The 24067-nt window shown below is 40.7% G+C and overlaps 1 protein-coding gene across 3 annotated transcripts in view; it reads left to right on the plus strand.

Moving 5' to 3' along the window:
- PIEZO2 (piezo type mechanosensitive ion channel component 2) overlaps positions 1 to 24067 on the plus strand; it is a 351580-nt gene that overhangs the window by 134299 nt on the left and 193214 nt on the right. The window lies entirely within an intron of this gene.

A 24067-nucleotide genomic window follows, 5' to 3' on the forward strand; every position in this document is an offset into this window, starting at 1 on the left:
GCATAATGTAAGATTTTGTATATCTTTATGGGAAAAATGTGAATGACACGATAGTTTCTTTCTCAAACTGGGAGATTTTTTTTGCTATTCATAAGGAAATGATATACCTTATACACATTATATTTTGAGGTTTTGATCTGAAAACGTAGACACGTATATGCTTTATCTAGGTAGGATCATCTTTTCAGAATTAACCTACCATTGGATAAATTCTACTTCCATTTTTGTAGGATGTGTGATTGTCATTTGAAAAAAACAGAAGCATTTCAAGTAGATGGAATACAATCCACATGTTTTAAGTGAATATTTGAAATAGACTAAAATAATAGTTTTTAAATGGTCAGTTTTTCGCTGAGGAACCCATTTGTCGGTTTGAAATTTCCTGATCTTTCGTAAGTGCTAGCACAAGTGAAATGAAGCAAACCAACCATTCCCTGTAAAATAAAAGCCAGATCAAAATTCTTCATGGATCAAATAGTATTAGCATAAATGTAGTGAGAGATTCTTTAGTAAAATCTGTAGTCATAAATTATTCACTATCCCTCCCTGTGTAACTTTTAGAGAACTAAACTTTACAGAACTAAAGTGAGCATTCATTCTGGCCATTTTATTGAGTGCTGAGTTCCTTGGATAATAGTGCCTATCAAAATGATTCTTGATTTAAGATCTGATGATTTAAGATATGGTTATTATTTTTTTAATTGAGATAGAATTCATATACCATAAAGTTCACCCATTTAAGGAACACAGTTCAGTGGTTTTTGGGTTGTGCAACCATCACCACTATCTAATTCCAAAACCCTTTCATCACCCCAGAAAGAAACCCTGCACCCATGAAGTTATTCTTCTTTCCCTCTCCGTGCATCCCTACGCAACCACTAATTTACTTTCTGCCTCTAGTAGATATACCTGCTCTGGGCATTTCATCCAAACAGAATTAAGTGATATGTGACCTTTTGTATCCAGCTTCTTTCACTCAGCATAATGTTTGCAAGTTTCGTCCATGTTGTAGCCTGAGTTAGGACTTCATTCCTTTTCATGGCTGAATAATATCCCATTGTTAAGATGTGGTTTTAATGCTTGATAAAAGTCATATCATTATTAAAAACTTGATAAAATAAAATGTTTAAATAATGGTACTTTAGTTATATTATTTTAATGATAAAAAGGATTTATTACATTTGGCCAGATTCAAGTCTCTTTGGACTTAGTAGAAATGTTAGCAATGATAGTTTGTATTGCTTCTTAATCAAAAATCCTTTGGGTAGTTCTTAATCAGGCATTCCTAGGGCCAGAAGGCAGGATTTTTAACTGTAAGTGTTGTCTGAAAGCTTGCCACCTTCCCAAAAATGAAAGCTGAATTTGAAGAAAAATAGATAGGTAGGTATAAGAGGAAGAACATGGAAAAATTATTTGATGCATCACATCCAGAGGAGATTCCATACCCAATTATATAATGTTATATATATAATAATGTTTTGATATCAAAATTTTATTTACTTTCTCTTGAATAATAATTCATACTACTGCAAAGTAGAAAATAAAAGATTATCTTTTGTTTTAAAAAAAGGCTGTTTCATGAATAGTGAGTTCTCTTTATCACTGAAAGTATTTCATCACAGGATATATTACAACTCATCAAATTTTTCAAATTTGAGCTTATAAACTACAGCTTGCCTGTGTCTGCAGATACTTCTAGGTGCTGAGTGATGCCGTGGAAAGGACTGTGCTGGAGGGGGCTTAAATTAGGGCGTGAGCACATCGTTTCTTCCAATCCACAGTCTATGTCTTTCTATTTTTATTCAAAATAACATTTTCAATAATTCTATAAAGGTGAAAGTAAAAAATGTAATGTGAAATGTTAAGACCGTTTTCCATTTTCCACATTTACAAACGAATGTACTGTGGGGTCTCTCCTATAAGGCATAGGCAGAGATGGACAGAAAGGCACATACAAACTTAAAGTACACACACACACACACACACACACACACACACACACACACCCCACACATGCATACACACGCACCACATATGCAAACACCACACACATGCAGACACACACAACACACACACAAATCACACCACATATGCACACACACAGAAGCTCATTCTTGAGTTATCTGCTCCTTCCCAGGCAAGAATCCAAATTACTTAGACCCTTTGGATGGAAGATGAAGAAGTCTGTCTTTCTCAGTGGTGAAGGATAGAGACCAGCCAGATCTGGCCTCTTGACATGCCTCTTCCTGGGCATTTCTTGCAACCCAATCTTGGAGAGCTAGACCTGCCTTTCCTAACTTCCCAGCCAAATATGTGGGCTTCCAGACACTGTGTTTCCCTAGATCATTTTATTCATGCACAGCTGCCCTCCACTGCCCTCTTCACGGCGATGTGTCTTGAACACGTACAAGTCTATTGTACTGCCTTGGGCCTCTCCCTGTTGTGGCCTCTCCCGTTGCGGAGCACAGGCTCCGGACGCGCAGGTTCAGTGGCCACGGCTCACAGGCCCAGCCGCTCCGCGGCATGTGGGATCTTCCTGGACCGGGGCACGAACCCGTGTCCCTTGCATCGGCAGGCAGACTCTCAACCACTGCGCCACCAGGGAAGCCCCCTTCCTTCCTTTTTGACGTCCCCATATAAAAGCTCTATTCTGTTCTACCTGAGCCAACATAATGAAAATCACAACAGTAAACTTTATTCCTAACAAGTTAAATTCCAATTTGAAATTTATTTCCACAAAAGTGAATGTTCCAATGTGAAGTTCCAATATTTTTGAAGTCACCGCAGAGAAGGGAGACACAAAAGAATGAGTTAGAAAAGGGACTTGAGTGCCATAGGCACCTTGAAGGTGAGTCTACCTAGAGAAATCAGCAATTTCTTCTAAAAAACGGGTGATGCTGCAACAGCATTGGCTCACAAGGTCTACATATTTTTTTGGTTCAGCTTCACGTGCAGTGTTTCAAAGCAATACATTCTTGAAAAGGGATAAAAAAGCAGAGCAAACAAACTTGAGTTTTGCAAACTAGTTTAGTCCAAGATTGACACAAACCAGGTTTTCAGCCTGGAGCATTTTTTAACGATCAAGTTATATAAACTCTTGAAAAATCCTGTCTGCATGGTAATGGAAACACTGACTTTTCATTTCTGGCTGACTTCGCCTCACTCGTGTTATTGTTTCTCCAGCATTTGGAGTTTCGATTACACCATCTGAGTTGTAAACACAAACTCCGCTATTTTGATATCCCACATTTGAAGTTTAGCCTTTTTTTTTTTTTTTTTTTTTTGGCACCTGTAGAGGTAAAGTAGCAAAACTTCAAATAAAAAGACACAAAGTGCCTGGCCGGCTGTGTTGTGCCTTCTGAATGCTTTCTCTGTCTGTGAGACTTTGTCAAATTAAAATGAAGGAATCCAGACAGGTCCGGGTTCCCCATCTTACTCAAGTGGTCTTCAGACTCCAAACCACCAAGCGCTCATTCATATGAGTTTAATTTGGTTTCCCTAACGACTCCTCTCCCCGTTTAAAACTCATATACCCTCACCCAAGTTCTGGCAAAAGCTCCCAGGATCCCTCAGGAATCTGAGACGTGTGTTTGGGGGACAGCAGTAGCATTTATAAACATTGAGCCATTGACAGGTCTTTCCCCCCAGAGCCCTGTGAATAGTCACTGGCAGTAGCAAACGCTGTTTCAAACCAGCCCAGTTAGTGCTTGACCAGCTGGCGCGTTTGTTAAAGATGCTATTGTGCAGAAGGGGGCCCTACCACCCCTCCACCTTCACTTCCAGAACGGTGCTTTCACAGGTAAGTGAGGAAATCCAGGGGGCAGGGGCACCTCTGTGAGTTTCCCTCAAACGTGTTGTGCCGCTTACTAAAATATTTTCATTCTGTCAAAACCATACTGTTTCAATCAATGTAAACCCGCCTTCAATTATGTCACTACAGAGCCCATAGAAGTAGTCTGTTAGCCTCAGTGGCGGACCTGTGGCGCTCTTGGTGGAATTGCAGCGCCAGTCTGGACGCTGGGGCTGTGCTGAAGCAGGCTGTTGATTGAAAGAAACTTTTGAGCTCAAAACTATGAAGGGAAGATTTGCGGTGATAGTAGCTACCATGTATAGAGCACCTAGTATCTGTAGGGTCACTGTATCCCTTTTCTGATTAATGACTCCTTTTTTCTTGTTACAAATTGGCTCCAATATCCTTTGAGTAGGGCACTCCGTACACACCAGCCCATTCCACTTAGGGTGGGTCGGGCTGTGCAGGCAGGGCCTGAGATGAGTGGCCACCCTCTTCCAGGCTGGATCTGGCTGGAGACCGGGACTCATCTTATTCCTCCACATAGGGCTGTGCCTTCTTATGGTCTCTCTTCTCCAGGGAGTTGCCTTTCTTTTGTATAAATGCAGTGTGCCCAGTCTGCACTTGGGGTTGAGGCGGGGATGAGGCTGAGGCTGGAGGAGGTGGGGGGAGGGTGACATTGAGGACAATGATGAAAAGGTGGGCTCAGAGGGTGAGTGAGTGGCCCGGAGCCACCGCGGGTCTGAGCTGGGATCTTTCCTGCTCTTTCCTCCTCTCTGTGAAACCCCTTATTTATCATCTGTTTAGGATTATTTTCTCCACTGCACTTCCTAGGACTTTGGAGTAGTGCAGTTTCAAAGGGTTTAAGTGAGTTTCTGGTATTCAGTCCATGGTTTTCTATTGTTTGGAGATTTGTCCTTATAAAGAATTGTGTCTTTTCTTTGCTTCATTCAATTGCTGGACTCATCATTAGATCTGTTTCCTCCTGAGGGCCAGACCCCTCAAATCAGCAGTTTTCTCCCCCCTGTAGGGGGAGGGGCACCTAGAGTTCCAACTTTTCTCATCCTAAGAGCACAGGAGACTCGGCCTAGGAGCCACTGACCAAGAGGTTATTCTAGGCCTTGATGGTACTTTATTCTACTGCCTTTCTGTCCTCAAAACACTAGGGTTCCAATGTCCAGACCCAGCATCTGAAACCTCAGCAGGTGACAAGAAGACTCAGGGCCAGGTGTGGGCCTGGCGGGTCGGCACCCCACCCCGATGATGGTGGGGTGGGTGGGCAGTGATCCCCTCCCTAGATGCTCTGCTTTCCAGAGCCCAGGCCTGGGTGGAGAGCACGGCTGAAAGGGAACTCTGGTAACCTGATGCTGATGAGTCAGTGTTCCTGGAATGATGAATACAATTAGTTTTTACTGCCCAGGGCAAGGGGTCGAATTGGGATGGGGGCACCATGGGGAAGAGAAACCCCATCAGGGTGAAAGTCTCGTAGGCCAGGGCTGGTTGGTATCTTGATTCACTTGGAGTGATAGTTGTAGAGTGACATATACTTTATCATCATTTTTCCAATAGAGTTTTATGGTAGAAACATTTTTTTTTTTTTTTTTTTTTTTTGTGGTACGCGGGCCTCTCACTGCTGTGGCCTCTCCCATTGCGGAGCACAGGCTCCGGACGCACAGGGTCAGCGGCCATGGCTCACGGGCCCAGCCGCTCTGCGGCATGTGGGATCTTCCCAGACCGGGGCACGAACCCATGTCCCCTGCATCGGCAGGCGGACTCTCAACCACTGCGCCACCAGGGAAGCCCAGAAACATTTTTCACGAGAATTTTTATACTATCCAATCAATATATGAGTGAATTTAGGATCTCAGTTGACTGTGGGTAAGTTACTCATCTCTGTGCCTGAGTTTCTTTGACTGTAAAATGAAGGTGATGGTGGTCACTGTCTCACAGGGCTGCTGTGAGGGTTGAGTTAATACAGGCCATGCACTTGGCACAGTGCCTGCCCCATAGCAAGTGCTCAATGACTGTTGTGCAAGTGCTCAATAAACTATTATTACTGTTGTTGTTAATGTTTCTACTATTATTAGAGGAGTCATATTTCTTGCCTAAAATCACACACAGTGACAAGGGGGCAGAAATAACCCAGAACCAAATTATACACAGTCATGTGGGTTAAACTTGGAAATTATGAAATGTGCAGAACTTATGTGACACCAAATAATTCTTTGTGACCTCTTTATCTCAGTTTCTTACTAATTCTGTTATTGGGGGGTTTGTTCTGTGCTGTGTGGTTGAGATCCGGGGTAATGGTGAGACGGCTCTAGCTGGAAGGTGGTGTCAGTGACAGGGTCGTAGTGACACCCACCGTCTGCCAGTACTTTTTTCTCTCCCTCAGTAACTTCCCTACCAGGAACTCACCCCTTCTCCGGGGCTGGGAATCCCATTCCCTCTTCTCCCTGAAAGCTTGTCCGCCACGCCCTGCCCCTCAGCACAGAGGAATATATAATCACTATATTCTTCACTATTTATCATGCTTTCTATATTATAGAATTTTAGAAGCAAGAGACAAAGGATGAAAAGGTAAGGAAAAGAAGAAACTAACATTTGTTGTAAAGTCAACCAGCACTTTGCTCACACGATCTCACTTTAATCCTGACTGGCTCTCACCACCACCCTTCTGATGGGGGGGTGAGGACCAGAGGCAGAAAGTGTCTTCCCTTAGGTCACTCAACTAGCAGCAGGATTTCAAATCGAGGTGTCCTTGCTCCACGGGCATCACGCGGCCTCCCTAAGGTTGCTGGGGAAAACTTTATGGCGAAATTGGGCTTTGGTTGATCAGATTGTGAGGGCTAGGTAAGAATAGGATACACAAATTTGGAAGCTGTTCTGGGTGAGAGGATAATTAATCTGATATACCAGCTCCAGGTGAAGTATTTGTGGTTGGCAGTGACTTAGTAACTTCACTTGGTGAGGATATTGGCCTCCCAGAATATCCTTCCCCGTAAGAGTGAGCAGTGCGGACATAGCAGGGTCACGTGTGCCGTGGGGAATGCCTGGGTCAGGGCCTTCCAGCTCCCCAAACTCTAAGCATCGGGCATGGAACTTTTCATGCTGAGTTATAATCCCTGATTCTGTCTATTCTCCCGTTAGCCTATGATGAGATTGAGCAGAGGGGGTTTGTCGTGTGTTATTTTTGTGACTTGAGCATCTACTACAGTGGTCCATGGATAGAATCCTGCCCCCAAATTGTTTGAAGAGTGAATAAGTGAATTGGTAGCAGCAGAAAAGGAAATGAAAGGGTGAAATCAGATGACTCCCTTGTTTGAGGACCACTTTTCCATGGATCCTCACCTTCCAGTCCGTGAGAGCAGCTCCAGGGCAGGGACGTCCGTCCTCTCTCTGATGAGCCCGACCCCCCTGCTCTGGGTGGACACTGAACATCTTACTCTATGGTTGTTACCATTTCCCTTCTTTTCAATTCATGAGGAAGTAGGAGGAAGACACGTCCACCTGAAGGCTTTTATTTCTCTTTAAAAATGATATATCAGGTAAAGTTACCTGGTGTTGATTTCCTTTGCAAAAGGAAACTTGGATTTGGGGATGTCAGGAGTGAAAATATGAAAGACAAAGCTGGCCTTAGAAGTAGCGAGGAGGGGAGAGGAGGAAAGAGCTGGGAGCGGGGTGGGCCTCATTAGTAGCTGGGTTCAGAGGAGAGATGCTTCCAGTGAATAATACCTGTGGCATTCGCCTTGGGCCCCTCTGCTCCACACCCCATGTCCACCGAGCCTGCTGTAAGATCCAGGAAATTTAAGATGATTTGGGATCGACTGTGTTTGCTTAAATCACAATTTCCCTACCCTCAATTTCATGATGCAGCATTTCTAGTGTAAATTATTTACCATAAAAGCTCTAAGGCAAATCTCTGTGGTGCAGGAGTAATCTTAACCTCAAAAGGCTAGGCGGACAACATAAAGCTCTAACTGTGTGTTGTCAAAGGCCCGGTATGATGCGAGGATCATTCAAGGGCAATGTGGAGGTAGCACAGCTGGGCCAGGAATAGTCCTGCCATTCCCGAAAGTATTAACTTTATGACACGGTTGAGTTATTCTTCAGACTTACAGAACTGGTGTATATTTTAGGGATTAGGTATGTGGATTCATATGTAAAACACATTTCTTCCTGTAAACAGAAATTTGGATTTAGAACAATCCTCTTGATTTCATGCATTAAAAATATATTTCAGGGATGTAGAAGGTTGGCAAAGACGTTGCTGATATAATTGCTCTCTTACATTCATGTTTAGGGACATTTAAACATTTCCTAAGATCCCCATTGCAGGATATGAGTATATAGATAATATTAATATTAAAGATATTACTATAAAATGTTATATTTGTAGACAAATGTTTTAAATATTGCATGTTGATAAATATGGTTTCAAATGCTTTTCTTTCATTACCTTGCATTGTTACTTCGTTTACAATCTCTAATTTTTAAATGGGTGATCATTCTTGAAGACCCCAAAACCACGTTAAGAAGCAGCGCAGTGGAGTACGGGTTGATGGGTAGTTTCCGAAAGGGTGATAATAAAAACCAAAGCACCCTTGACATAAAAACCACAGGAATGAGGAGACAACACACAGGTTTCCTTCTTTTTAGTTTTGCAGAATCAGGAGGATATTTTCATTGCAGTCTCATGTTTATTTTTATATGTACTCTTCCAAAAATATTATTCTGTGTTTATTTCCTTAACTGAGAAATTTGAAAGAACGTCATATTTAAATCGTAACAATGATAATTATGATATCTTGCACTGTTAATTTTGAAAATGTTTCTCCATAGAGTAGATTCTACAACAGCCACAAAGAAAATAAGTTTCAAGTAATTCAGGTTATTTACAATCCCACAGTCCTGTCACATATGAATTTATGCAACAACTATTTATTAAACGCCTGCTGTGTGCCTGCCCTCACAGGCCTTGCAGTCCACTGTTGGAAGGTGGAGGCAGACGGAGGAGTGAACACCACGAGCAGAGCTGGTATTGAGGATGTAAAAAGATCAGTGGAAATATGCATAATAGGTTCTAGTCTGGCCTGGGATGGGAGACTTCCTGGAGGAAGGGATGTTGAGGCAGAAACCCAAAGGATGAAACTATGTAGCTATCCACAGTAACAACTATGAAAGTGCTGATCTATCATGAAATGCCTACACCTCTATCATCTTATGAACTCTAAGATTAGAATTGACTCTGGGGATATAAACATACTCAGGCAAGTTCCTCCTATCATATTTAAATGGAAATATCCTTGGAAAGAGTCAGTTTACTGTGAGATATTGAACAGCTCTTAAGATTGTAGCATTTACTCTGTGGACTAAAAGCACCATTTCTGCATCTGTGCCTAGAGTCTATCGGAGAATTTCACCAAATACATATCAAATTTAAAGTCAAGGTCTTGCCTTGATGCATAACATTCAGGAAAAGTTAAAGATGGTTTTCCTCATTAACTGGTTATACTAGAGGACAATAAGAAAAACATTCCATTTATTTCTACATTTCTCTTCTGTTTCCCCCAAATAGATGGCAGTACTTCTTGATACTGTCATAATTCATGGAAGAATGACAGATAAAAACACCTATAAATTAAGGGTAAGCTGAGTTCCATAATATATGGTATCATACTACCTTTACCAGAAGCTATTTGTCAGTTTTATGGCTTGGTGTTGAGACATACACTTAGTCTATGTCTTACTCTGAAATGAAGGTGACTGAACTTTATCGATAGATGGCAATTCAGGCTGTTAGCATCTGCATTTTGAAGTCCTCCAAAACCTACTTTATCTACTTGCATTTTGGTTTTTCAGACTTATTCAGAATCTTCTCCAAAAAGAACCTTAATTTTCACAACAAAAGAAGCAGAAACAAAAACGGACACACACTTGATCCATAAAAAACTAATCAAGCAAAATCAGCCATAAAGTTAGACAGTTTTTTTGTGTGTGGCCACACCAGTGTAACTGCTGCTCCTCTATTGCTTCTTCATGTCACTTAAGGTATTATAATATGCTGTGTCTGTAGGTGACTTTTTTTTAGGACTGGAAATGCTACCCTTCATGCTTTTAATTAGTTTTTAGAGTTAGAATAAAAAGAAGCAATAGTATAAAAACAATAGCTTTGGGGCTAGAGAATTCCTACTTCTGTTGTAGAGTCTGGCTGTGTTTCTGAAAAAGATGTTAGAAATTGGACATATAAGAAGTTTTGCTTCTTGCTATCATACAGCTAAATCATTTGAGTTCTCAAGCATTTGGTTTAATAAAACCAATGTTAAATTTAAAGTACATATTATATTGCCTTTTTTTCCCAGGTGTTCAGCAAAGTGATTCAGTTGTCCATATACATATATCCTTTCTTTTACAGATTCTTTTCCCATACAGGTTATTACAGAATACTGAGTAGAGTTCCGTGTGCTGTACAGTAGGCCCTTACTGATTATCTATATATAGTATTGTGTATATGTTAATCCCAAACTCCTAATTTATCCCTCTCCCCACCTTTGCCCTTTGGTAGCCATAAGTTTGTTTTCAAAGGCTGTGAGTCTGTTTCTGTTTTGTAAATGAGCTCATTTGTATCATTTTTTTAGATCCCACATATAAGTGATATCATATGATATTTGTCTTTGTCTGGCTTACTTCACTTAGTGTGATCATCTCTAGGCCCATCCATGTTGCTGCAAATGGCATTATTTAATTCTTTTTTTATGTCTGAGTAATATTCCATTGTATATATGTACCGCATCTTCTTTATCCATTGATGATGGACATATAGGTTCCTTCCATGTCTTGGCTATTGTGAATAGTGCTGCAGTGAACATTGGGGTGCATGTATCTTTTCAAATTATGGTTTTCTCCAGATATATGCCCTGGAGTGGGATTGCTGGGTCATATGGTAGCTCTATTTTTAGTTTCATAAGGAACCTCCATAGTGTTCTCCATAGTGGCTGTGCCAATTTACATTCCCACCAACAGTGTAAGAGGATTCCCTTTTCTCCACACCCTCTCCAGCATTTATTATTTGCAGACTTGTTGATGATGGCCATTCTGACCAGTGTGAGGTGATACCTCACTGTAGTTTTGATTTGCATTTCTCTAATAATTAGCAATGTTGAGCATCTTTTCACGTGCTTTACTATGTTGTTTTGACATTTTTAAGATTTTCTAATTTCAACAAAAAGATGAAAATAGCAACTGCATTTCTTTAAGATCAAGCTTGGAGCCTTAGGGTCTCAAACATTTCAAGGCTGATAAAAAGCTTGATTTAGCTCAGTTTGGTAATTTTGGGACTTTTACAAACATTAAAAAGTATCTATATAAAATATACTTGAGAGTCTCCAAAGCTAGAAATATGGCAGCTTTAACAGTTATTCAGGGAGCAATTAATGCTTGTGAAATGTTACCATCTCTTTATTTATTTATTATTTCTAAGTACCTTGGATACAAGGAAGACTTATTAATGTTAAAATTATTAATTAATTTGTGATGAGATTAAAGTTTATGTCATTTGTTTGAGTTTATTGAAGGTGTATTAAATGAATATTTTCTTAAAAGAAAGGTAGATGCTTGCTGTATTAAAGCTGTCATTGAATCAGAGGCTCTTGTCTAAGCCTGAAAATCTTCTGACTCTCTGCCCTGGATGAGTCACTGTTTCTCAGTGGACTTGTGGTTTCATGAAATAAAAGAGTGGCAGTGGGGGCAGATGAGCTGGGCATCTCACGGGGGGTGTTGGTAAGCACAGGTGGCATCGGGAAGTTGACAGAGTGAGACACAGAGTCTTCATAATCAACTTGAAGACTTAATTCTTTATATCTGGGTGGATGTGTCACATACATGACATGTCAGTCATACCTGCCGTGTGTTCTCGCCATGTGATCTTCTGACAGGTTGGTAATGAACTTGGGCATGTGACATTTCCCTCTATCCAAACAATGAAGTCATCCAAAGCTTAAATGATTATTTAAGAACTCTCCTTTAGATAATTGTAAGCTTAAAATCCAGCCAGGATGTGAAGCCTCTGATGATATCTCTATAAAATCATTTACCCTTTCTATTCACTTGAATGCAGGTGAGCTCACCATTTCACCATGAAGCCTCTGAAAGCAAAGCAAACCAAAACACATGTTCCATTTAAAACAGCCAAGTCACTAGTTTATACTTAAAATTTTGAATCTGTAAGCTAGTGAAATGCAACAACGGGCATCTCATAAGACTGAATGATCAACGTATCTTTTTTGTCAACAAAATACAATGTATTCAGTGTTTTCTCTCTGTGCTTCAGTTATAGATAGACCTTCTTGTTAACAGTAACTGGCATTTATTTTACTCTTGGAAATATTATTTTTTCTTGGCTTTGAGTCAAAGCAGTAAACATTCTCCATAATGATGTAATTTTAAAATTTATTATGTTTTAGTAACTATACCAGTAAACTTTATACTCGATAATATACAGTTCTCATAGAACTGGTATTTTTATTTATGTTTTAAAGTCAGAGTGACTAAATTTATTTCCTAGATTACGTCTACTTTTTTATGGCCTTAACACTTACTTTATTTATCTATTATTTAAGAAAATTTTTAAATTGAAGTATAGTTGATATACAATGTTGCTTAACACTTATTTTAAAATGATAGGCTGCTTGAAGTCCATGAATGCGCTTCTGGGAAAAGTAGGCTTTTTGTTTCTGCTCGGATGAAACTAAGGGGTATTATTATAAGAATGTTGTGATTGGTTGGGAATCATGGGACTGGATCATGATAAGACTCCTCAGTCGGAAACTTACTCCAGGTAGCTGAGTCATCCAAGGCCTCATACACAAATTCCATGAAATCACGATGGACACTTTATTTCAATCCACAGAGGGAGGAGACATCCCCTTCCCCACCCCTAAGGATGTCAAAGAGTCATGGAAAGGGCCTCCCTGGTGGCGCAAGTGGTTGAGAGTCCGCCTGCCGATGCAGGGGATACGGGTTCGTGCCCCGGTCTGGGAGGATCCCATATGCCGCGGAGCGGCTGGGCCCGTGAGCCATGGCCGCTGAGCCTGCGCGTCCGGAGCCTGCGCGTCCGGAGCCTGCGCGTCCGGAGCCTGTGCTCCGCAACGGGGGAGGCCACAACAGTGAGAGGCCCGCATACCGCAAAAAAAAAAAAAAAAAAAGAGTCATGGAAAGACAGCTCAAGTCCTTTCATCCATCCAACAAACAAACATTTATTAGTCACCCATGTGTGTTAGGCATTGTTCTAGATGCTTGGGATACAGTAGCTTAAAAACAACACCAACTTAAATTCTAACCCTTGAGGAGCTGATATTCTGTAATGTGGGAGACATATAAATAAGCTTTATAATATTCCAGTGGTAATAATCACTAAGAAGAAAATTAGAAATGAAATATCGAGGTGAGCATGCTTGACATTTCAGGCAGGGAGGCCATGGGGAAACAAAGTGGACACATGAAAGAATGCAGCCACCATCTCCTCCTGCTCATGCCTCTGCTTTAGGGCTCATTTGCTTTCAAGGCACACACTCTGTATAGTTGTTTATGGAGCTGAAATGTTAAGTAGATTGAAGAATTATTCAAACGAGCCCGTTGCATCCTCCTGTGATCAGCAAGGGGCACCCTACCCTCTTGATGTTACAGAGCCTGCCTCCCTACAGCCGTGCTCAGTTTTCGACCTCCTGTGGCCCCACAGGGCATGCAGCATCCTCATTCCCAGGGTCAGGAGTATTTGTGACTAAGAATCTCTGCCAGTCTGATCTGCTTAGTTTTGTATGTCGTGTGTCAGCCATCTCGTTCTACTGAGGGCAGGGGATCCCTCTCTCACCAACAGGTGAATAGGAGGTGATCAAAACAGTATAAAGCCACTGTAATCAAGCCAGTTTGCTACTGGTGAAAAGAGAGAAATATACATTAGTGGGGGAGAATAAGAGAGTCCAGAACTGGATCCACACATACATGGTCAGTTAATTTTCAACAGAGATGCAAAAGCAACTTTGTGGAGAAATAAATAATTGGGTTCCATATTTAAAATCTGTATTTAAATCAATTTTAAAATTCATTCCATCTTAAAATTCATATTAAAAATAAGGACGTCAATCCTTACCTTGTACCATATACAAAAATTAACTCAAAATGGGTCATAGACCTAAATGTAAAGGTTAAAACCATAAAACTCTTTTAAAAAATAGGATCTTTGTGGCCTTGGGTTGGACAAAGGACAAGATTTCTTAAATATGACACCAAAAGCATGATTCATAAGGAAAGAAAATTGATTAATTGGACTTCATCAAAATTAAGAACTTCTCAAAATCCAGTAAGACAGTAAAAAGTGAAGCCACAAATTGGAAGACAATATTTGCAAATCACATATCTGAGAAAGGACTTGTATCCAGAATATATGAAGAACTCTAAAAACTCAATATTAAGAAAACATACATCTCAGTTTTTAAAATGGGCAACAATTTTGAGCAGACACTTCACCAAAGAAGATATACAGATGGCAAATAAACACATGAAAATATATTGTACTTGGTCTTGTTAGTCATTAGGAAAATGAAAATTAAAAACATGAGATTACCACTATACATCTCTTAGAATGGCAAAAAGGAAGGAAGGAAGGAGGGAAGGAAAGAAGGAAGGAGGGAAGGAAGGGAGGAAGGAAGGAAAGGAGGGCAGGAAGGAAGGAGGGAAGGAAGGAAAGACCCCAAGTTCTAATGAAGATGTGGAACCACTTGAATTCAAACATATTGCTGGTGGGAATGCAAAGTCCTGCAGCCACTTTGAAAACCAATTTGGCAATATTTTACAGTTGCCCATATACTTCTTATTCAACCCAGAATTCTTACTGTTGGATATTTACTCAAGTGAAATGAAAACTTATATTCACACAAAAATCTCTAAGCAAATGTTCATAGTACCTTTATTTGTAATTGCCCCAAACTGGGAAAGAAACCCAAATGTCTTTCAGCTGGTGAATAGATCAATAAACTGCAGCCCCTGGGTGGAATATTAGTCAGCAATGAAAAGTACACTGTACTGATCCACACAGTAACACGCTGACTCTCACATGCATGATGCTGAGTGACAGAAGCCAGACTCAGATGCTCCAGCCTATATGATGACATGGATGATATTCTGGGAAAGGTCAAACTCTAAAGACAGAAAATAGGTCAGTGGTCACCAGTGGCTGGGGGACTACAAAAGCCATGGAGACTTTGGGGGCTGATGGAGCTGCTCTATGTCTTGGCAGACGTGGTGGTTACATGACCGGATGCATCTGTCAGAGCTTGAAAAATTATACAGAAAAACTAGTGAGTTTTAGGTTATGTAAATTATGCCTTAATGAGAAAAATGTTTTTTTTAAAAAGCCACTGGACTATTTTTGGAACAAATTAGAGTTTTCCCTCGTTATTTGCTTTGGGACTTCCATGAAGAGTAGGGCGTCAGAGCAGTAGATTCTTGTTCAACCAAAGATCCTCAAAATTATGATTACTTGTCTCAAGAGCTGTTGTGAAAACCAAATCAGAGGATGGTTTTGAAACAGTTTCCTACCTTATATGTTTTTCATTCATTTATTCAACAAATCTTGATTGAATATATGGAGATTCTGTGTTCCAAGAAGTGTGCCAGACCCAGGGAACCACAGATAAGTAAGCTATAGCCCCCTTGCTCTGGAGAGTTCCTCACCTAAGATAGGAGGTAGGCACATAAACAGATCCCTGCAGTAACATACGGTGAAGTCGTCATAGAGATAATTATGAAGTAAAGTCATCCCCCAAAGGATTAAAGAACTCGTCCAGCTGCAGGGCATGGAAAGTGATCCAGGTATTTGTAAGGTCTTGGAGGTCACTTATAGGAATTTAGAATTTAGCCTGTAGGTGGCAAGAGCCACTGAGGGTTTTAAACAGTGGTGGAAAGAGGAATAAATGATGCTCTGGAAAGATCATTCTGGCCACCGTGTACATCTTTGCGTGGGTGTGTGTTTGTGACTGATGACAGATTGGGGTGATAGAGGCAGAAGGACCAGTCAGGAGACTGTTGGGTGAAAAGCGATGAGAACCTGAACTAAGGAGATTGCAGAGGAATTTTAGATGAGATGCTTCAAGAAAGATGATTTATCATCTAATTCAGTGGAGAGGAAACAGAAAGACTCTGATTGGGTGGATGGAGGTACCATTTCAACAGTGTAAGGACCACACAGGAAAGCTCAGATTTGACGTGGCGGGGGGGAGGGGAAGGGAGGATGGGTGTCAGTTTGGTGTTTGAAATCCAGATCCATGCATCTGTGGGGCTGTAAGTGGAAACGTCTGATAGGTTATTGTGTAAATGGATCTATGGTTCAGAAAAGACATCTTGGCAACACAGATGTGGGTGTTATCAGGGTACTGGTCATAGATAAAGATGCATTTCCAATAACTTACATGCCCTGCTCCCTAGTTGAAAAAAACTGTTGAAGACATATACAATATTCAGTTGGAGACCTGAGATCTTAGCTGAAATGACAAAATGTCATGAGTTAGTTTTCACAGTGTATTTTCCATTCTTTTTTCAAGCATGTTTATGTTTTTTACACTTGCCCCTTCCGTTAGGCTGTGATCTTCAGAGAGCTCACTTCTCTCTTACCTTCAGCTTCAGAAGGTGTCTGGCACACAGTAGACAAGTTTTTTTTTTTTTTTTTTTTTTGTGGTACGCGGGCCTCTCACTGCTGTGGCCCCTCCCGTTGCGGAGCACAGGCTCCGGACGCGCAGGCCCAGCGGCCATGGCTCACGGGCCCAGCCGCTCCGCGGCACGTGGGATCTTCCCGCACTGGGGCATGAACCCGTGTCCCCTGCATCGGCAGGCGGACTCTCAACCACTGCGCCACCAGGGAAGCCCGACAAGTTTTTTAAGTGACAAAATGACAGGTATACTATTATTAACCTTCCTCATTATAATATAAAGCACATTAATTTGCAACAGAAAAAAAGTGGGTTCATCGGTGCTAAGCTGGAGTTCAACTGTAACTCATCATTTAATTTCAATATCAACCTTCATTAAAATATATAGGGTGAAAACAACATTTCTAGAAACTCTTAACGATATAAATCTAGTTCAGTCCCTGGTTCCTCAGTTAAAATGATTTGTTTTCTTTTGTTTTCATAAGTAATAAAAACCAATACAACTGACTTACCTTGATTTATCCAATAAATTTTTCATGAAATCTTTGAAAATCCACATTTGTCCTTCAAGGACACGATTGGAAAGCATTTGGGTCCAGAGGAAGCTGCTTCCTTCTGCTTCTTGGTTCTGTTATCAAGGATTTTGGAGGCTATCAGCTGAGGGACAGAAGAGACAGCTCTTGACCACATGGGTCCCTCCGTCACCTGCATGGGTTTTCCTTCCTGTTTTGAAGTCTGTGACGATGCCTTGTTTGAGTCCTGGGAAGAAAAGCCCCTTCTTAGCTACCTCTCAGATGCACTGTGCAAGCTGGCCTTGTTAACGGTATGAAGGTGGTAAATTTCCTGCCACTTGTGGCTGGTGTCCCGGTGACACCCAACCCTCTTCTGAGACCTTCCATTCCAGATGGAGCAGGAGGGTTGAGTGCAGGTTCGCTGCTGGGCCCCGGGCTGGAAGGCTCCTTGTTCTCCCTGGAGCCTCCCTGCGCTCGTGGACGAAGGGGTGGGAATTGGGTTCTGGAGAATTCTTGGCTGACCTCTAAGAAGAGTGTTGGAGTAGGGACATGTTTAGCCCCAGCCTCCTTTCTTTAAACATTATTTCAGCATATTCACGTTGGTATTGATGGCATTTGTTTGGTTTTACTTCTTCTTGTAGGATTGCTGATGTGAAGGGCAAAGGTACATGGACTCTCACCCATATCCTGCATTAGTATTGATTCAGGCGGCTACAAAGTGGTAGGAAACGAGAAAAAAAAAAGTTTCCTATTTCTCAGTCATTAGCCAGTGAAAAAATATTAAAACTTAGGTTACTGCTTCCTGGGAAATTTTATCTCAAAATAGATCTAACTACCATTTCTGCCAACCAATAAATGATTGTCTCTGGGTTAACACTTAAGAGTGCTGTTGTTACACAGCCTCCTTTAAGGACTGTTGGCCTTGCATTGAGATGGACACATTCCGTCTATTTTCTGGAGCAGGTGGTAGGTGCTGGAATAAAATCAACATGGTTCTAAGAGGCTACCTTTTACAAACAGCCTGCAACGCCCTCACATATCATGAAAGTGAGTGCGTGCATCTACATGCATTGACGCAAATCACACTACTTTATTTATTTCATACTTTGTACTTCTGTAACACACTCATGAACACATGCATGTGCGCACACACGTTATAAAAGAAAATCTAAGGTCAGATTCTCCATAAGTGAAAGTTTTCAGAGAGGATCATATTTTTGTGAATTATTATTGGGAAATGATATGACGATTTGGATAAAGATTCGAACAGTCTTCTTTTTTTTAAGATTTTTTTTGATGTGGACCGTTTTTAAAGTCTTTATTGAATTTGTTACAATATGCTTCTGTTTTGGGTTTTGGGGCCGCAAGGCATGTGGGATCTGAGCTCCCCGTCCAAAGATCGAACCCGCACCCTCTGCATTGGAAGGGGAGTCTTAACCACTGGACTGCCAGGAAAGTCCCTCGACTAGTTTTTTATAGCTGATTCAGATATTTCCCCTCTTTGGGGGAGTAAATCTTCACACAGTCCCCCCTGCTCTGTGTATTTTCTCGTCTGTACCAAACTGACTCCTTCCATTTCTCACCCTCTCCAACGAACACTCTCTCAGAACCCATTCCAACCAAGAAGCCAACAAATGTATCAATCTTAAAACATCATCAGTGCCACCATTTGAGGACCAGGTCAGCTTTTATTAGGATTATTTGACATTTGCAGATATTCACAGTTTGCATTTATCAAAAAATATGCATCATAGGATTTCTTGAGAACACAGCTCTTACAGAAAAGTCTTCTAATTTAACAAAATTAATTATAACTCATCAAGAATCTGTGATAAATAAAGAGCTATTGGTCAGAATATCAGAATAGCTCATTTGTGTATGCGTGAGTATTGTTACAGTAATTCTTGGTATGAGATCCTGTAAACGCTCTGTATATTTTATTATATATTGAAGTCACATTTAAGATACAAAGATTAACAATACAAGTAATACACTGCCTGTATCTTAGAAGTCTCAGGTGCGCCCCTCCGCAATCTTGAGATCATTTACATTCAGTGTGATAATTAGTAGCTTTGAGCTTGTATCTGTCATCCACTATTTTTTTCTATTTATACTATCTTTTCTTCCCCTTCTTATATTTTTCTATCTTATTTTGGATTGAATATTTTTAAATTAAATTTATCCCAGTTTTTAATTTATTAGCTACAACTAATAAATCTGTTTTGTTCTTTTAATGGTTTTCTTTTTCCCAGTTTTATTGTGATATAATTTATATATAACATTACATTAGTTTTAGGTGTACAACATAATGATCCTATATTTGTATATATTGCAAAATGGTCCCAATAAGTTTGGTTAACATCCATCACCTCACAGAGTTACATTTTTTTCTTTATATACCTGGTAATTTTTAATTGGATGCCCACCTTGTGAATTTTACCTTGTTGGGTGCTGGATATTTTTTTATTCCTGTAAGTATTCTTGAGCTGTGTTCTGGAATCAAGTTAGGTTATTTGGAACGTTTCAATCTTTTTGGATCTTGTTTGGACATTTGTTAGGCAGGCCTGGAGCAGCGTTCTGTCTATGGCCAGTTATTCCCCCACTGAGGCAAGACCCTTTTTTTTTAATAGTGATACTTAAAATTTTTTTGGATTAATTAATTTTTAAAATTAAAGTATAGTTGATTTACAATGTTGTGTTTGTTTCATGTGTACAGCACAGTGATCTATCTATCTATCTATCTATGTAGATAGATAGATAGACAGCTATTCTTTTTCAGATTCTTTTCCCAATAGGTTATTACAAAACATTGTATATAGTTCCCTGTGCTGTACAGTAGGTCCTTGCTGTTTACCTATTTTATATACAGGAGGCAAGCTCCTAGAGTTGTTTCCTCATACGCATGTGCTGACGAGGACCTGGCAGAACCCTCAAGCAGAACAGGGTCCTTCTGCTGTCCTGTTCCCCACTCTCAGGGGCCCTTCCCTGGGCAAGGGGCATCCCAGGGGTCCCTGGGCTCTGCCTACTTCCTCCCCTTCCCTGTGCTGCATGCAGACACCCTCTCCTGGCAGAAATCTGGGAGCAGTTGTTGGCTTTGCTGAGTTTTCTTTTCCTCAAGGATCACTGTCTGACGCTGCTTCAGACTGAATGTCTTGAAAACTGTTGTTTCATATACTTGTCTTTGGTATATTGTTTTGTTTTGGGCTGTCTGAGATGGGAGAGTAAATCTGGTTCCTGTCACTCCATCTTGGCTGGAAGCAGAACCTCTCTCATAATTTGAAGGTATTATTCTACTCACTGTTGCCTCTAACACTATGCTCAGGCTTATTGCTCCTCCTTTGTAGGAAATCTGCTTTTGCTCTCAGGCTGATTTTAAGATAGAGTTTTTGGTGATCTGTTCTTTAACTAAGATATTTATCTGAATAATTTCTTTTTATTTATTCTTGTTTGTGATTCATTAGATTGTCATAGTATAAATCAAGAATTGATATCTTTCATCAAATCTGGAAAACTGTACACATTATCTCTTTGGATGTTATTTCTTTCTTGTTCTTTTAATTCTTTCCTTTTGGAACTCTGATTAGGGGAACCTCTGTCATGTATCTCAGACTGAATTCTTTTAGAGACGTCAACATTCGTTATCAGCAGGGACAAAAGCAGTGATATGTCCTGTCCTCTACTCTACACAGAGTCCCAGTTCCAAATCCTATAAGGGTCTAGAGGACACCTTGCATGAAACGTTCGCTAGAGGAGAACACTGTGATGGTCCCTGCCATTATCTGGATACTGTACTTGCTTTTGGCATTGGTGCAGCACTAACCCCGTCAGATCAGGAACTGGACCCCTCAGGACCACAGAATCAGTTCTCCCAGCTGAATATGGGCGAGGGGGAGGGACTCACTGGGTTCATTTTACTATTCATTCCAGGGCTCTGCCGTGCGCTTGCCAAGCCACATAGCCCGAGCACTGCCAACTTCACCAAGGACAATTCACCGTAACATTTATTTTAATAAGTAACAAATCCCTGGGTTAATCAGAGATGAAGGTGGTCACAGCACTAGTAGCCTCCTCTAGGGGTTGGCTTTCTCTTGGAGATGCTGACTAACAACCCCTGGAGGCGGTGTCTCTGAAGAGGGCAACTGAGGGCCCTGGGGTCTAGATGGGAATCAGCTGACACACACGCATCTCCCACGGCCTGTGCAGAAGCATCTTTAGCATCAGCTACAGAGCCCTTCCCAAGGACACCCTTCCTGTTACACGGCTGTCACTTTTATGGTATGTGATGTACATTCTTCTTGGTGTTCACTGTCAGTCTCATCTCTTCTACGGGTGTAATGCACATGCATCCATGGGAATTAAAGTTTCACTACAACCTATAATATAATCCTCGCTAAAGCTCTTGCTTTTTAAAGAGTCTCTTCTTGAAACTATGTTAAGAATGTAAGTCAGACAGAGAAAGACAAATATATGATATCACTTATATATGGAATCTTAAAAAACGTTAAAACAAACTTACTTACAAAACAGAAATAGACCCACAGACATAGAAAACAAACTTATGGTTTACCAAAAGGGATAGTGGAGGTAGGAGTGGGGGAGATAAAATAGGAGTTTGGGATTAGCAGATGCACAGTACTGTATATAAAATAATCAACAAGGTTCTGCTGTATAGCACAGGGAACTATACTCAGTATGTTGTAATAACTTTTAATGGAAAAGAATCTGAAAAAGAATATATATATGTATAACTGAATCACTTTGGTGTACACTTGAAACTAACACAACATTGTAAGTTAACTATACTTCAATTTAAAAAAATTTTTAAAAAGAATGTAAACCCACTTTTGTAATGTGAATAACCATTACCCAGCTATCACTTTTGAGTGGTGGGAATATCTTTTTGGAAAATCATCTTCATTTATAAAATGCATTGAATATTCTCCTTTTTTTGGTCAAGAGGAATCTTTCAGTAAGTTTCTTGTTGTCTGTTAGAACAATATATTTTATTCATGACACGTGAAGCCTACATAATTGATTTTTAGCATTTTTCTGGAGTTGCTCAATGCTAATTTAACTGGAAGCTAAAAATGTTTAAATCTTTGTTGACTTCCTAAGGAGGCTTCTTAAGGAGACTGTTTGATTTACAGGCCTTTCCTTCCTCTGTCTGGCCCTGGATTTTTGGCACAAGTTAGAGCTTAAAATAGGTGTTTGCCTGTGGTCAGACCTTGCTGCTGTTAATACATATTAGGTGCCGAATGTTCACTTTTATTCAGTATTTTACATTTCTGTAGCACTGAGCTCTTTGCAAAGCATTCTTCCCAGTATTATTTCAATTTAATGCTAAGAACCACATGAAGCAAGTATTATTCACCCCATCTTACAGATGAGAAAGCTGAGGCCAAGAACGAATTTCACATAGTCTATGAGTTGAATTAAGATTTAACTGCAGGTCTTCTGACGCCAGGTTTGCTCTTTATGTTACTCCATAGATGCCCTGCTTCCCATTTTGGTCAGTTATAAGGTGGAATTGAATATAAAATGAATATAAAATATAAAAATATAAAATGAGATTTTTATGTGCCATTTCAGATGGCTGAGTTGTTTGCATATTAAAAGCAAAACATGCTTTGTACATATGAGACTTCTTTGACGTTTACCTACATAATTTCTTATTGAAAATGTCACATCTCTCTCTGCTCTGCTTTGCTTCTCTGTAGTCCACTATTTGGGTCCCAACTAATTGAATTAAGGCAGGTTTTTAAAGGAACTCACTCTTATGTGACTTAATTTACCATTTTCCTGGATAACCACAGCCAGGGCAAAGCCTTTGGGAATAGGAAGCATAATTCAGGAAATGTCAGGGAGGAAGGTGGGGAACAAGACATCTAGAACATTGTAAATTGCTGAGGAGAGACATGGGGTGGGGGCGGGGGCGGGTGGTTAGGTACTTGGAAGGAAGCTCCCTGAATTTGGGAGATGGAACACTAGCAAATGAGAGGAATAAAGAAAACATTCAGTTTTGTGGAACTCCAGTTTTGACTCCAATGCAGGGCTATTTTCAGATTGCTTTCATCCGTCACCTGGAGCATAAAGACAGCATGACCATGAGCTACCTTTGTACATAGGGGAGAAAACATATAGAAGTTTAAGCAAATCTGCCAGAATTCCTGGTAATCTGAGCTTGCCTCAGCCTGGATGCTTGTGAAGCCTCCTTTCTATGACCCTAAGACTTTCTTTTCCTTTCTTTCTTTTTGAAGAGTGTGTTAAAAAGCAATTTCATGAGAACAAACTCCAGGAGACATTCCAAAGCAAGCTCTACCTTTATAAATCCAATGAAGGTTTATGAGCTGTAAAGTTTGCACTACTTAAAAAAAAAAAAAAGGAATCGAGACATTGCAATTTCGGAAGTCTGATCCTAAAACCACTCCGACAGAAAGGAAGGCGAGGCCCTCATGCTAAAAGAAAGCAAGCATCATTTTTAACTCCTGAAAACTGCTGGAGGGCCAATGCCAGCTCACAGCACCAAGTCACCTGACAGAACCTTGCTTTTCTTGCTCTAAAAGTGACTGGAATCTGGTGCCTCTGCAGAGACTTCCCAGGTGTCTCCAAGGAGACCAACTTGGGCTAATGTGTGGAAGAGGAAGTTTCTAAGGTACCGTTTTATTTATTTATTTATTTAAATGCCTTTATTGGAGTATAATTGCTTTACAATGGTGTACCATTTTAAATGAATCACTTCCCATTAGGACATACTGCCAACTCTGTCCTCAAAAGTGATAGGAAAGTAGCGAGTCCTGGGACTGGAATCTCCTTCCACGTAAACGTGGGTTGAAAGCTTCACGGGCAGTTGACTGTGACTCCATGTGACCGTCCCCCCTCACCTCCCAATTTAACGCAGTCTCTTCCTTTCTTTTACCTCTTAAAACTCGCTGTATGGGCCTCCCTGGTGGCGCAGTGGTTGAGAGTCCGCCTGCCGATGCAGGGGACGCGGGTTCGTGCCCCGGTCTGGGAGGATCCCACGTGCCGCGGAGCAGCTGGGCCCGTGAGCCATGGCCGCTGGGCCT

This window comes from Mesoplodon densirostris, chromosome 15 (assembly GCF_025265405.1).
Source record: "Mesoplodon densirostris isolate mMesDen1 chromosome 15, mMesDen1 primary haplotype, whole genome shotgun sequence".
Classification (NCBI taxonomy): Eukaryota; Metazoa; Chordata; class Mammalia; order Artiodactyla; family Ziphiidae; genus Mesoplodon; species Mesoplodon densirostris.